This window comes from Phyllobates terribilis, unplaced genomic scaffold (assembly GCF_046119375.1).
Source record: "Phyllobates terribilis strain yellow unplaced genomic scaffold, ASM4611937v1 Scaffold_108__1_contigs__length_5656254, whole genome shotgun sequence".
NCBI lineage: Eukaryota > Metazoa > Chordata > Amphibia > Anura > Dendrobatidae > Phyllobates > Phyllobates terribilis.
Genome location: NW_027362868.1, coordinates 35,436 through 48,314, shown reverse-complemented (window position 1 = coordinate 48,314; position 12,879 = coordinate 35,436). Strand labels below are relative to the sequence as shown.

Below are 12,879 nucleotides of genomic sequence, written 5' to 3'. Positions count from 1 at the left end.
ACGTCACAGGAAGTGACGCGAAACGGGGAGGTGCCGGCTTCTGATTGGTCCGGTGCCGCGCTTGCGCACATGCGTGCGTGTCAGTCGGCGTGCAGGTGCGTTCCAGGGACCAGGAACGCACCTGCACGCCGACTGACACGCACGCATGTGCGCAAGCGCGGCACCGGACCAATCAGAAGCCGGCACCTCCCCGTTTCGCGTCACTTCCTGTGACGTCACCGCTAATAGCGCGATTCACCGGCACATCCACTCCTCTCATTGGCTGACAGCTAAACCCTCCTCCCCTTCACCCATACTTATAGACAGTCCCTCTATACGTACACCCTGCAAATATCCAGCGGTGGATACCGCGATCCAGGCAGCACTTAACTCCAGGCTCTTTACAAATACGGTATGTTTAGCTCTCTTATAGCCCTCACCCTATTCCAGCTCCACATAACTTTATAACATGCACTCTCTCCATAGGATCCCCAGTATTGGGTCCCATCTCCTTCCTTTTTCCTGCTCCCATCCCAGTAATTTGGTAGGTTGCTCCGTTCTTCTTGTTTTATTTGCTGGATAAAGGTTACATAGACACATAGACCTCTTCTCTTTATATATGTCTAACATATATTAATTGTAATTTTACAATTATTGTAATGTCTCTATTTCTGTATATTTCTGTTTACATGCAGTACACTGATGAAGGTCGTGTTGACCGAAACGTCTTTACTGTGGACTGCTAATAAAAGTACCTTTTATATCATTTGGTGTGCTGAGGTTATCACTATATCTCAAGGCAGATGGGAGTTGTAGTCGCCGAGTGGCTGTGACCCGGTCCGTGCCCAGGGTGTCAAGCTCAGTTGTATGTGGCAGTCCTACAGATGTTATTAAGTTCTTTGTGTCGACTACGCCACCCGTTGGATTGCGGTCAGTACGGCCGCCGCTGCAGCAGGGTCCACTGAGGCTGATGGTGTTGGTGCAGCTTGATAGGATAACCCCCAACGGGAGGGGTATAGCCTCAGGGGGATCAGGTGCAGAGGATGGGGGTTGTGATGGTGCAGCATAGATGAGACAGAGTCGGGTTATGCAGTTTAGGGTATTTACTCACTGCTGATGTTCCGGTCACTCCAGCTTCAAGTGACCACCCGAGCCGTGCTGCGTCCACCAGGTCCTGGACTCGGCCAACCCCCAAGTAAGTCCGGAGCGTGACCCTGAGCTCTCCTTCTGTCCTTTCCTCTGGCCGTCCCCACCAGGGATCCACCTAGGTCCAGCTCCCTCGGGCCTTCTGTTGGGAGACCCTTGGCCTTGGGTTCCCTGACCCTCCACGTGGTCTGCCTTCGGGGTGGATGTGATGGGTGGCCGTGGCAGATGCTGCCCACGGCCTCCGGTCTCTGGCTAGGGTGTGCTTTTGCCCCCCACCAGTTTGGGATCCGGTACCCTGTGCCGACTCTTCACCCGGGGATTGAATGTGGGTTCTTAGAGTCCTTTCTTGCTCCCCCTCTGGGTCTTTCTTTCTCTTCTCTCCTCTCTCACTCTGGGCCGCTCTTCTCCTCTGCTTGCTGACTCTCTGCAACTGACCCTGATCTTAGTTGGTGCCCACCTTATATATCACTCTATGTGCGAGCTCAGGTGACCAGCACCCAATGAGCTCCTAACTTTACCCAGGCTGCTCCCCCTATCTGCCCCTACACTACTTGGGATGTTCCACCCCCCTCCCACTCCAGCCAGGGACAGACACGGTCGTACCTGCACATTTCTAAGTGGGAGTACCGTCGGCCTGCCCCTCGGAAATGGGATGTGTGTAGTGCATGCAGCCTACCGAGCTCAGTTCCACACTCCATCCTTACCCGGGAGTGGAATATCACACCTCTGGGTTGAGGTGCAATACCCCTGTAGCAGCCGAATCCTCAGGGTGCTACATTCCCCCCTGGTAAATCACAGCACGTCCTCGGGCTGTAAGACAAAAACATCCAAACATACAATTTTTTTTTTTCATAAACATAAACATATAAAACATATAAAACATCATATAAATCAGCGCATCAATAAAACTTTTTATATAAAACATTCTCGTCGGCTCTCCTCCTCCTCCGGTCACTGTGCAACTGTTGACCGGGCAAAATGCGACAGTTCCTTTTCTCAAAGGTGGTTTTACGGTAAAACCAGTAGGGGCGCCTTAGGAAGCGCAACTATGTACAGGGGTAGTGTGGCCGCTCTCAGTCCTCGGCCAGGTAAAGGGAAGGGATGACCGCTTTCAGTCCTCGGTCAGTGGGGATAGGGAACACACGGGTTAACAGTCTACTCTTGCTGGTCCCAACGGGGACTATATTTGCATTAACAGTTTCTAGGTACCCCGGTCGGGTAACTATTTACAGCACCTGCTCTGCCGTACTTAACGACGTCTTCCTCCTGCTCTTTCTTTGGGGTTACCTTTAGCTTCAGACCCGTCCGGGTCCTCTTGCTCTTCCTCCTCACACCGCAGCTCCTCTTCTGTCAGGCGATGCACATGGAGGGCGTAAGGTCCTTTGGCACACTTGTGCCGGGTAAAGGTGACCTCGTCCCCGATATAAAGGTCACGACCTCTGTGCCCCTCCGGCAGATGGGACTCCACGTCTCTGCGCGTGACAAAGACGTCGCCGGGGGTGTGATGGTCTCTGATGAAGCCCCACCCGTGCTGCATGTTAAACTTGATCACAGTCCCGGTGGAAGGGGGACCATGAGCTGCACGGGGACTCCTCCTGGTCCGGCTCTTCTGCTCGGCGCTCCTTATTTGGGCCTGTTGTTCCCGGACCCGCCTCTCTCTCCGCTCCCTTGCAAACTCCTCGAGCTGCTGGCGGCAGCACTCAGCACGCTCTGCTGCAGCTGCCCGGGTCTCTTGAGTGAACCCCATGAGATCTTCTCCGGTGGGGTCCCACTCAAATTGGGCCTCTTCTAGCGGGGGCGAGATCCTCTTTACGGGCTTTGGAGCCGGGATCAGGGGTGCACACATGGCCCCAGCCTTCCTCTGCCGCTCCAGTTCATGATATTCCTGGGGCCAGATGAAAGGCTGCCCATCCGGGCACGTGTGTTGGGTAAACAGGTCCTCTCCCAGATGCGGCACTCTTGGTCTTATGGGCGCGGTGGTGTTGGCGCCCGGGTTGCCCAGGCCTTGCGGCCAGGCCTGGGGTATCTGGAAGGTGAAGGGCACCGTTAGGACGGCGGCGCCCTGGGCTACTTGGCCCTGCGACCAGGCCGGGGGCTCCGCGGAGGTAGGGGGCGCTGTTGGTAATGCGGTGCCCGGGGGTACTAGGCCTTGCGACCAGGCTGGTGGTATTTCCTGCTTGGTCACGCTCGGGGTCGAGGCGTGTGACGTCACAGGGGTCGCGTCGGCGGCTTCCGGTTGAGGCCTAGTCTGCAGCGGTGGCGTGGCGGTTACGGGCACGGCAGGATAGACTTCGGGCTCTGCGACGGGGAGCTGGGGCAGGTACGCGGTTTCCAGGTTTGGGGTATAGGCGTCCCCTTTACCTGCCTCCACTCGTTCGGCTCCCTTCTTGGCGCCGTCTCCGGCCTTCGGTCCTCCCGCGCCATCCTCAGAGGCGGTCTGTCTCCTCGTCTTGGTTGGCGTGCTCCGGGTCTTGGTTTGCTGGGCCATCTCTCGGCTCCACTCCGCCAATGTCTCTCGCTGTACCCGGGCCATCCTCCTTGCGAGGCCCTCCAGGGCAGTCTGTGCACACTCCTGGTCTCGGGGGAGCTGTGCTGGGACCTCCACTAGGCCTAGTGGGGTCGTAGTTTCCAGCAGGCTCCTGACCAACGGGTCGGTGCTGCTCTGCTCTTCTTCCAGCAGGCTCCTGGCCAGCGGGCCGGTGCTGCTCTGCTCTCCTTCCTCCGTTTCTAGCAGGCTCCTGGCCAACGGGCCGGTGCTGCTCTGCTTTCTCGCCATCTCCGGGTAAGCTCCTCCGATACTCTTCTCCAGGCTTCTTGCCTCCGGGTGCGCTCGCTCCAGACTCCTCCAGGCAGCACCCATCTTCGTTCTTTTCTTTCGTCTCCTCCCACCTCGAGGGCGGTCCCGGGGCAACTTGGTGACTGTCAGCTCCAGGGGCTGTTCTTTCACGCTGACCGACACCTCCAGCATCACAGTCTCTGTTGGTGGGGGCGGTTTCCACTTTTGGCGCCATTTTCGGTCCCGACCCACGATGGGAGGCGGCCTCTTACCATCTTCTGGCACGCCCATAATGGCGTCCGCTCTGCCAAGGCGGGAAATCCTTGGAAATGGCGGGAACCGCTTCCCAGTGGCGGGAAACTCTGCAGATGGCGGGAAAAAGCTGTTAATGGCGGACAACCGGCGGGAATCGACTGGTGATGGGGTCCGATGGCGGGGACCCTCCGGAACCGGCAGGAGACTTCTTTCTGAGGTAAACTTGCACTTTTCTTCAGGCACGCAGTACCCGGGTGTTGCGGGCACGTAATCCTGCCGACTACGCCAAAGTTGACGCACCCCCTGGGCCATATTCTTTAGGGGGAATACCCGGAGCCGGATCAGATGGGAGTTGTAGTCGCCGAGTGGCTGTGACCCGGTCCGTGCCCAGGGTGTCAAGCTCAGTTGTATGTGGCAGTCCTACAGATGTTATTAAGTTCTTTGTGTCGACTACGCCACCCGTTGGATTGCGGTCACTACGGCCGCCGCTGCAGCAGGGTCCACTGAGGCTGATGGTGTTGGTGCAGCTTGATAGGATAACCCCCAACGGGAGGGGTATAGCCTCAGGGGGATCAGGTGCAGAGGATGGGGGTTGTGATGGTGCAGCATAGATGAGACAGAGTCGGGTTATGCAGTTTAGGGTATTTACTCACTGCTGATGTTCCGGTCACTCCAGCTTCAAGTGACCACCCGAGCCGTGCTGCGTCCACCAGGTCCTGGACTCGGCCAACCCCCAAGTAAGTCCGGAGCGTGACCCTGAGCTCTCCTTCTGTCCTTTCCTCTGGCCGTCCCCACCAGGGATCCACCTAGGTCCAGCTCCCTCGGGCCTTCTGTTGGGAGACCCTTGGCCTTGGGTTCCCTGACCCTCCACGTGGTCTGCCTTCGGGGTGGATGTGATGAGTGGCCGTGGCAGATGCTGCCCACGGCCTCCGGTCTCTGGCTAGGGTGTGCTTTTGCCCCCACCAGTTTGGGATCCGGTACCCTGTGCCGACTCTTCACCCGGGGATTGAATGTGGGTTCTTAGAGTCCTTTCTTGCTCCCCCTCTGGGTCTTTCTTTCTCTTCTCTCCTCTCTCACTCTGGGCCGCTCTTCTCCTCTGCTTGCTGACTCTCTGCAACTGACCCTGATCTTAGTTGGTGCCCACCTTATATATCCCTCTATGTGCGAGCTCAGGTGACCAGCACCCAATGAGCTCCTAACTTTACCCAGGCTGCTCCCCCTATCTGCCCCTACACTACTTGGGATGTTCCACCCCCCTCCCACTCCAGCCAGGGACAGACACGGTCGTACCTGCACATTTCTAAGTGGGAGTACCGTCGGCCTGCCCCTCGGAAATGGGATGTGTGTAGTGCATGCAGCCTACCGAGCTCAGTTCCACACTCCATCCTTACCCGGGAGTGGAATATCACACCTCTGGGTTGAGGTGCAATACCCCTGTAGCAGCCGAATCCTCAGGGTGCTACATCTACCCTTAGCAGGAGGGTTGCTGATTAATTACCTCTCCTGCTGCTGCTGCTGCTGGCTGTCCAGCAGCAGACTGAAGGTGGCTGCTGCTGTGCGCAGGTATATAAAGGCTCAGAGCCTATTATGACACGCGCAGCCAGCGTTCCATTGCCACATTCCGTATACTGCAGGCGGGATACCTGGAGGGCTGAATGTCACTGAGAAGCTCACAGAGACCGCCATAAGCAACAGTTTAAAAGAATGCCACAGACTAATCAACCAAACTTTTTGGGTTGGTTTCTCTTTTATAGTCTGCAGGCATTAAATGAAAGAAGTCAGTGTTCCAGCAGAGGGAGACAACGTTTCAGAAAAGGCATTGTAGCAAACCAAAAAAGAAATTTTAAGCGCAGCAGAGTAACCAGCTCACATACCTGTTAGCTCAGGTGAGTTTAAAAGGCTGCTGTTGATAACAAGGGCATTTGCTAAATAGATGGTGTGTGTGCAACAATATACTGAAAGGTCAATTATATTGTGCAGCTTATCTCACCACCTGTAGTTATTTAGGTGAAAGCTCCAAAATGCTTGCCTAATATGTCTCTTTATCCAAAAGGAAGTATAGAGGGAGAGCTAGATAGATAGCATTGCATTACATTACATTACATGGCAATGCAATGCACAGTTGCTGAAGTTGAACCAAAATGAGCTTGTCATCTGGCTTCTGCAACTTTTAACATGAAAAATCCAATGAGGAGAAGAAAAGCAAAGCCAAAGAGTCCATCCCAAAATCCGACAAACAAGCAAAATGAACAAAAAGCATTGAATTCAATTCTTTCTGATTTTAGAAACTGCATTAAAGAAGGGGTGCAACGGTCCTGGAGATACTGCAATACCAGGTCAATGCGTGGAGTGGACAGAGCAAGCTCTTTTTCCATCTCCCTGTTCTAAAAATCCATTTAATATATGGTCCCCAGATAGGGGACGTATCAGATATTAAACTGATAAGAACAGATACTACACTTGATCTTAGCCAAAAGGCAGAGAAGCGATAACCAGAATTGGTTTCCGACTACGGTGCCACCCAAGGATTCTGAAAAGTCCATTTGTGGAGATGGCCACCTGGACTCCCGTTAAGAAGACATGCTGTCAACCTCTAGATCCCTCACATGCCTGCACTTTTCGGCTTGCTGCTGCTGCAATCCACGCGTTTTAGATCTGCATAACTCCACCTCTTTTAGCACAGTACCCTCAACCCCCGGCTGTTCCCACCCGCCTCAACACCGTTGGAAGGGAGGAGAACCAATTAAGGCGGGGGGGGGGGGTGGAACGAGCAGCTGTCTACCCTTAGCAGGAGGGTTGCTGATTAATTACCTCTCCTGCTGCTGCTGCTGCTGGCTGTCCAGCAGCAGACTGAAGGTGGCTGCTGCTGTGCGCAGGTATATAAAGGCTCAGAGCCTATTATGACACGCGCAGCCAGCGTTCCATTGCCACATTCCGTCTACTGCAGGCGGGATACCTGGATGGCTGAATGTCACTGAGAAGCTCACAGAGACCGCCATAAGCAACAGTTTAAAAGAATGCCACAGACTAATCAACCAAACTTTTTGGGTTGGTTTCTCTTTTATAGTCTGCAGGCATTAAATGAAAGAAGTCAGTGTTCCAGCAGAGGGAGACAACGTTTCAGAAAAGGCATTGTAGCAAACCAAAAAAGAAATTTTAAGCGCAGCAGAGTAACCAGCTCACATACCTGTTAGCTCAGGTGAGTTTAAAAGGCTGCTGTTGATAACAAGGGCATTTGCTAAATAGATGGTGTGTGTGCAACAATATACTGAAAGGTCAATTATATTGTGCAGCTTATCTCACCACCTGTAGTTATTTAGGTGAAAGCTCCAAAATGCTTGCCTAATATGTCTGTTTATCCAAAAGGAAGTAAAGAGGGAGAGCTAGATAGATAGCATTGCATTACATTACATTACATGGCAATGCAATGCACAGTTGCTGAAGTTGAACCAAAATGAGCTTGTCATCTGGCTTCTGCAACTTTTAACATGAAAAATCCAATGAGGAGAAGAAAAGCAAAGCCAAAGAGTCCATCCCAAAATCCGACAAACAAGCAAAATGAACAAAAAGCATTGAATTCAATTCTTTCTGATTTTAGAAACTGCATTAAAGAAGGGGTGCACCGGTCCTGGAGATACTGCAATACCAGGTCAATGCGTGGAGTGGACAGAGCAAGCTCTTTTTCCATCTCCCTGTTCTAAAAATCCATTTAATATATGGTCCCCAGATAGGGGACGTATCAGATATTAAACTGATAAGAACAGATACTACACTTGATCTTAGCCAAAAGGCCGAGAAGCGATAACCAGAATTGGTTTCCGACTACGGTGCCACCCAAGGATTCTGAAAAGTCCATTTGTGGAGATGGCCACCTGGACTCCCGTTAAGAAGACATGCTGTCAACCTCTAGATCCCTCACATGCCTGCACTTTTCGGCTTGCTGCTGCTGCAATCCACGCGTTTTAGATCTGCATAACTCCACCTCTTTTAGCACAGTACCCTCAACCCCCAGCTGTTCCCACCCGCCTCAACACCGTTGGAAGGGAGGAGAACCAATTAAGGCGGGGGGGGGGGGTGGAACGAGCAGCTGTCTACCCTTAGCAGGAGGGTTGCTGATTAATTACCTCTCCTGCTGCTGCTGCTGCTGGCTGTCCAGCAGCAGACTGAAGGTGGCTGCTGCTGTGCGCAGGTATATAAAGGCTCAGAGCCTATTATGACACGCGCAGCCAGCGTTCCATTGCCACATTCCGTCTACTGCAGGCGGGATACCTGGATGGCTGAATGTCACTGAGAAGCTCACAGAGACCGCCATAAGCAACAGTTTAAAAGAATGCCACAGACTAATCAACCAAACTTTTTGGGTTGGTTTCTCTTTTATAGTCTGCAGGCATTAAATGAAAGAAGTCAGTGTTCCAGCAGAGGGAGACAACGTTTCAGAAAAGGCATTGTAGCAAACCAAAAAAGAAATTTTAAGCGCAGCAGAGTAACCAGCTCACATACCTGTTAGCTCAGGTGAGTTTAAAAGGCTGCTGTTGATAACAAGGGCATTTGCTAAATAGATGGTGTGTGTGCAACAATATACTGAAAGGTCAATTATATTGTGCAGCTTATCTCACCACCTGTAGTTATTTAGGTGAAAGCTCCAAAATGCTTGCCTAATATGTCTGTTTATCCAAAAGGAAGTATAGAGGGAGAGCTAGATAGATAGCATTGCATTACATTACATTACATGGCAATGCAATGCACAGTTGCTGAAGTTGAACCAAAATGAGCTTGTCATCTGGCTTCTGCAACTTTTAACATGAAAAATCCAATGAGGAGAAGAAAAGCAAAGCCAAAGAGTCCATCCCAAAATCCGACAAACATGCAAAATGAACAAAAAGCATTGAATTCAATTCTTTCTGATTTTAGAAACTGCATTAAAGAAGGGGTGCACCGGTCCTGGAGATACTGCAATACCAGGTCAATGCGTGGAGTGGACAGAGCAAGCTCTTTTTCCATCTCCCTGTTCTAAAAATCCATTTAATATATGGTCCCCAGATAGGGGACGTATCAGATATTAAACTGATAAGAACAGATACTACACTTGATCTTAGCCAAAAGGCCGAGAAGCGATAACCAGAATTGGTTTCCGACTACGGTGCCACCCAAGGATTCTGAAAAGTCCATTTGTGGAGATGGCCACCTGGACTCCCGTTAAGAAGACATGCTGTCAACCTCTAGATCCCTCACATGCCTGCACTTTTCGGCTTGCTGCTGCTGCAATCCACGCGTTTTAGATCTGCATAACTCCACCTCTTTTAGCACAGTACCCTCAACCCCCGGCTGTTCCCACCCGCCTCAACACCATTGGAAGGGAGGAGAACCAATTAAGGCGGGGGGGGGTGGAACGAGCAGCTGTCTACCCTTAGCAGGAGGGTTGCTGATTAATTACCTCTCCTGCTGCTGCTGCTGGCTGTCCAGCAGCAGACTGAAGGTGGCTGCTGCTGTGCGCAGGTATATAAAGGCTCAGAGCCTATTATGACACGCGCAGCCAGCGTTCCATTGCCACATTCCGTCTACTGCAGGCGGGATACCTGGATGGCTGAATGTCACTGAGAAGCTCACAGAGACCGCCATAAGCAACAGTTTAAAAGAATGCCACAGACTAATCAACCAAACTTTTTGGGTTGGTTTCTCTTTTATAGTCTGCAGGCATTAAATGAAAGAAGTCAGTGTTCCAGCAGAGGAAGACAACGTTTCAGAAAAGGCATTGTAGCAAACCAAAAAAGAAATTTTAAGCGCAGCAGAGTAACCAGCTCACATACCTGTTAGCTCAGGTGAGTTTAAAAGGCTGCTGTTGATAACAAGGGCATTTGCTAAATAGATGGTGTGTGTGCAACAATATACTGAAAGGTCAATTATATTGTGCAGCTTATCTCACCACCTGTAGTTATTTAGGTGAAAGCTCCAAAATGCTTGCCTAATATGTCTGTTTATCCAAAAGGAAGTATAGAGGGAGAGCTAGATAGATAGCATTGCATTACATTACATTACATGGCAATGCAATGCACAGTTGCTGAAGTTGAACCAAAATGAGCTTGTCATCTGGCTTCTGCAACTTTTAACATGAAAAATCCAATGAGGAGAAGAAAAGCAAAGCCAAAGAGTCCATCCCAAAATCCGACAAACAAGCAAAATGAACAAAAAGCATTGAATTCAATTCTTTCTGATTTTAGAAACTGCATTAAAGAAGGGGTGCACCGGTCCTGGAGATACTGCAATACCAGGTCAATGCGTGGAGTGGACAGAGCAAGCTCTTTTTCCATCTCCCTGTTCTAAAAATCCATTTAATATATGGTCCCCAGATAGGGGACGTATCAGATATTAAACTGATAAGAACAGATACTACACTTGATCTTAGCCAAAAGGCCGAGAAGCGATAACCAGAATTGGTTTCCGACTACGGTGCCACCCAAGGATTCTGAAAAGTCCATTTGTGGAGATGGCCACCTGGACTCCCGTTAAGAAGACATGCTGTCAACCTCTAGATCCCTCACATGCCTGCACTTTTCGGCTTGCTGCTGCTGCAATCCACGCGTTTTAGATCTGCATAACTCCACCTCTTTTAGCACAGTACCCTCAACCCCCGGCTGTTCCCACCCGCCTCAACACCGTTGGAAGGGAGGAGAACCAATTAAGGCGGGGGGGGGGGGGTGGAACGAGCAGCTGTCTACCCTTAGCAGGAGGGTTGCTGATTAATTACCTCTCCTGCTGCTGCTGCTGCTGGCTGTCCAGCAGCAGACTGAAGGTGGCTGCTGCTGTGCGCAGGTATATAAATGCTCAGAGCCTATTATGACACGCGCAGCCAGCGTTCCATTGCCACATTCCGTCTACTGCAGGCGGGATACCTGGATGGCTGAATGTCACTGAGAAGCTCACAGAGACCGCCATAAGCAACAGTTTAAAAGAATGCCACAGACTAATCAACCAAACTTTTTGGGTTGGTTTCTCTTTTATAGTCTGCAGGCATTAAATGAAAGAAGTCAGTGTTCCAGCAGAGGGAGACAACGTTTCAGAAAAGGCATTGTAGCAAACCAAAAAAGAAATTTTAAGCGCAGCAGAGTAACCAGCTCACATACCTGTTAGCTCAGGTGAGTTTAAAAGGCTGCTGTTGATAACAAGGGCATTTGCTAAATAGATGGTGTGTGTGCAACAATATACTGAAAGGTCAATTATATTGTGCAGCTTATCTCACCACCTGTAGTTATTTAGGTGAAAGCTCCAAAATGCTTGCCTAATATGTCTGTTTATCCAAAAGGAAGTATAGAGGGAGAGCTAGATAGATAGCATTGCATTACATTACATTACATGGCAATGCAATGCACAGTTGCTGAAGTTGAACCAAAATGAGCTTGTCATCTGGCTTCTGCAACTTTTAACATGAAAAATCCAATGAGGAGAAGAAAAGCAAAGCCAAAGAGTCCATCCCAAAATCCGACAAACAAGCAAAATGAACAAAAAGCATTGAATTCAATTCTTTCTGATTTTAGAAACTGCATTAAAGAAGGGGTGCACCGGTCCTGGAGATACTGCAATACCAGGTCAATGCGTGGAGTGGACAGAGCAAGCTCTTTTTCCATCTCCCTGTTCTAAAAATCCATTTAATATATGGTCCCCAGATAGGGGACGTATCAGATATTAAACTGATAAGAACAGATACTACACTTGATCTTAGCCAAAAGGCCGAGAAGCGATAACCAGAATTGGTTTCCGACTACGGTGCCACCCAAGGATTCTGAAAAGTCCATTTGTGGAGATGGCCACCTGGACTCCCGTTAAGAAGACATGCTGTCAACCTCTAGATCCCTCACATGCCTGCACTTTTCGGCTTGCTGCTGCTGCAATCCACGCGTTTTAGATCTGCATAACTCCACCTCTTTTAGCACAGTACCCTCAACCCCCGGCTGTTCCCACCCGCCTCAACACCGTTGGAAGGGAGGAGAACCAATTAAGGCGGGGGGGGGGGGGGTGGAACGAGCAGCTGTCTACCCTTAGCAGGAGGGTTGCTGATTAATTACCTCTCCTGCTGCTGCTGCTGCTGGCTGTCCAGCAGCAGACTGAAGGTGGCTGCTGCTGTGCGCAGGTATATAAAGGCTCAGAGCCTATTATGACACGCGCAGCCAGCGTTCCATTGCCACATTCCGTCTACTGCAGGCGGGATACCTGGATGGCTGAATGTCACTGAGAAGCTCACAGAGACCGCCATAAGCAACAGTTTAAAAGAATGCCACAGACTAATCAACCAAACTTTTTGGGTTGGTTTCTCTTTTATAGTCTGCAGGCATTAAATGAAAGAAGTCAGTGTTCCAGCAGAGGGAGACAACGTTTCAGAAAAGGCATTGTAGCAAACCAAAAAAGAAATTTTAAGCGCAGCAGAGTAACCAGCTCACATACCTGTTAGCTCAGGTGAGTTTAAAAGGCTGCTGTTGATAACAAGGGCATTTGCTAAATAGATGGTGTGTGTGCAACAATATACTGAAAGGTCAATTATATTGTGCAGCTTATCTCACCACCTGTAGTTATTTAGGTGGACGCTCCAAAATGCTTGCCTAATATGTCTGTTTATCCAAAAGGAAGTATAGAGGGAGAGCTAGATAGATAGCATTGCATTACATTACATTACATGGCAATGCAATGCACAGTTGCTGAAGTTGAACCAAAATGAGCTTGTCATCTGGCTT

The 12,879-nt window shown here is 50.4% G+C and overlaps 5 non-coding genes across 5 annotated transcripts; all 5 read right to left on the bottom strand.

Annotated features, from left to right (window-relative positions):
• Positions 1-6,455: 6,455 nt before the first annotated feature.
• Positions 6,456-6,646, bottom strand: LOC141200603 (U2 spliceosomal RNA). The gene has a single exon (XR_012272319.1). It is a non-coding gene; the product is annotated as a U2 spliceosomal RNA (small nuclear RNA).
• Positions 6,647-7,768: 1,122 nt separating this feature from the next.
• Positions 7,769-7,959, bottom strand: LOC141199130 (U2 spliceosomal RNA). The gene has a single exon (XR_012270891.1). It is a non-coding gene; the product is annotated as a U2 spliceosomal RNA (small nuclear RNA).
• Positions 7,960-9,081: 1,122 nt separating this feature from the next.
• On the bottom strand, positions 9,082-9,272 carry LOC141199118 (U2 spliceosomal RNA). The gene has a single exon (XR_012270880.1). It is a non-coding gene; the product is annotated as a U2 spliceosomal RNA (small nuclear RNA).
• Positions 9,273-10,388: 1,116 nt separating this feature from the next.
• On the bottom strand, positions 10,389-10,579 carry LOC141199106 (U2 spliceosomal RNA). The gene has a single exon (XR_012270869.1). It is a non-coding gene; the product is annotated as a U2 spliceosomal RNA (small nuclear RNA).
• A 1,123-nt stretch (positions 10,580-11,702) lies between these two features.
• On the bottom strand, positions 11,703-11,893 carry LOC141199094 (U2 spliceosomal RNA). Its single transcript, XR_012270857.1, has one exon. It is a non-coding gene; the product is annotated as a U2 spliceosomal RNA (small nuclear RNA).
• Positions 11,894-12,879: the final 986 nt, after the last annotated feature.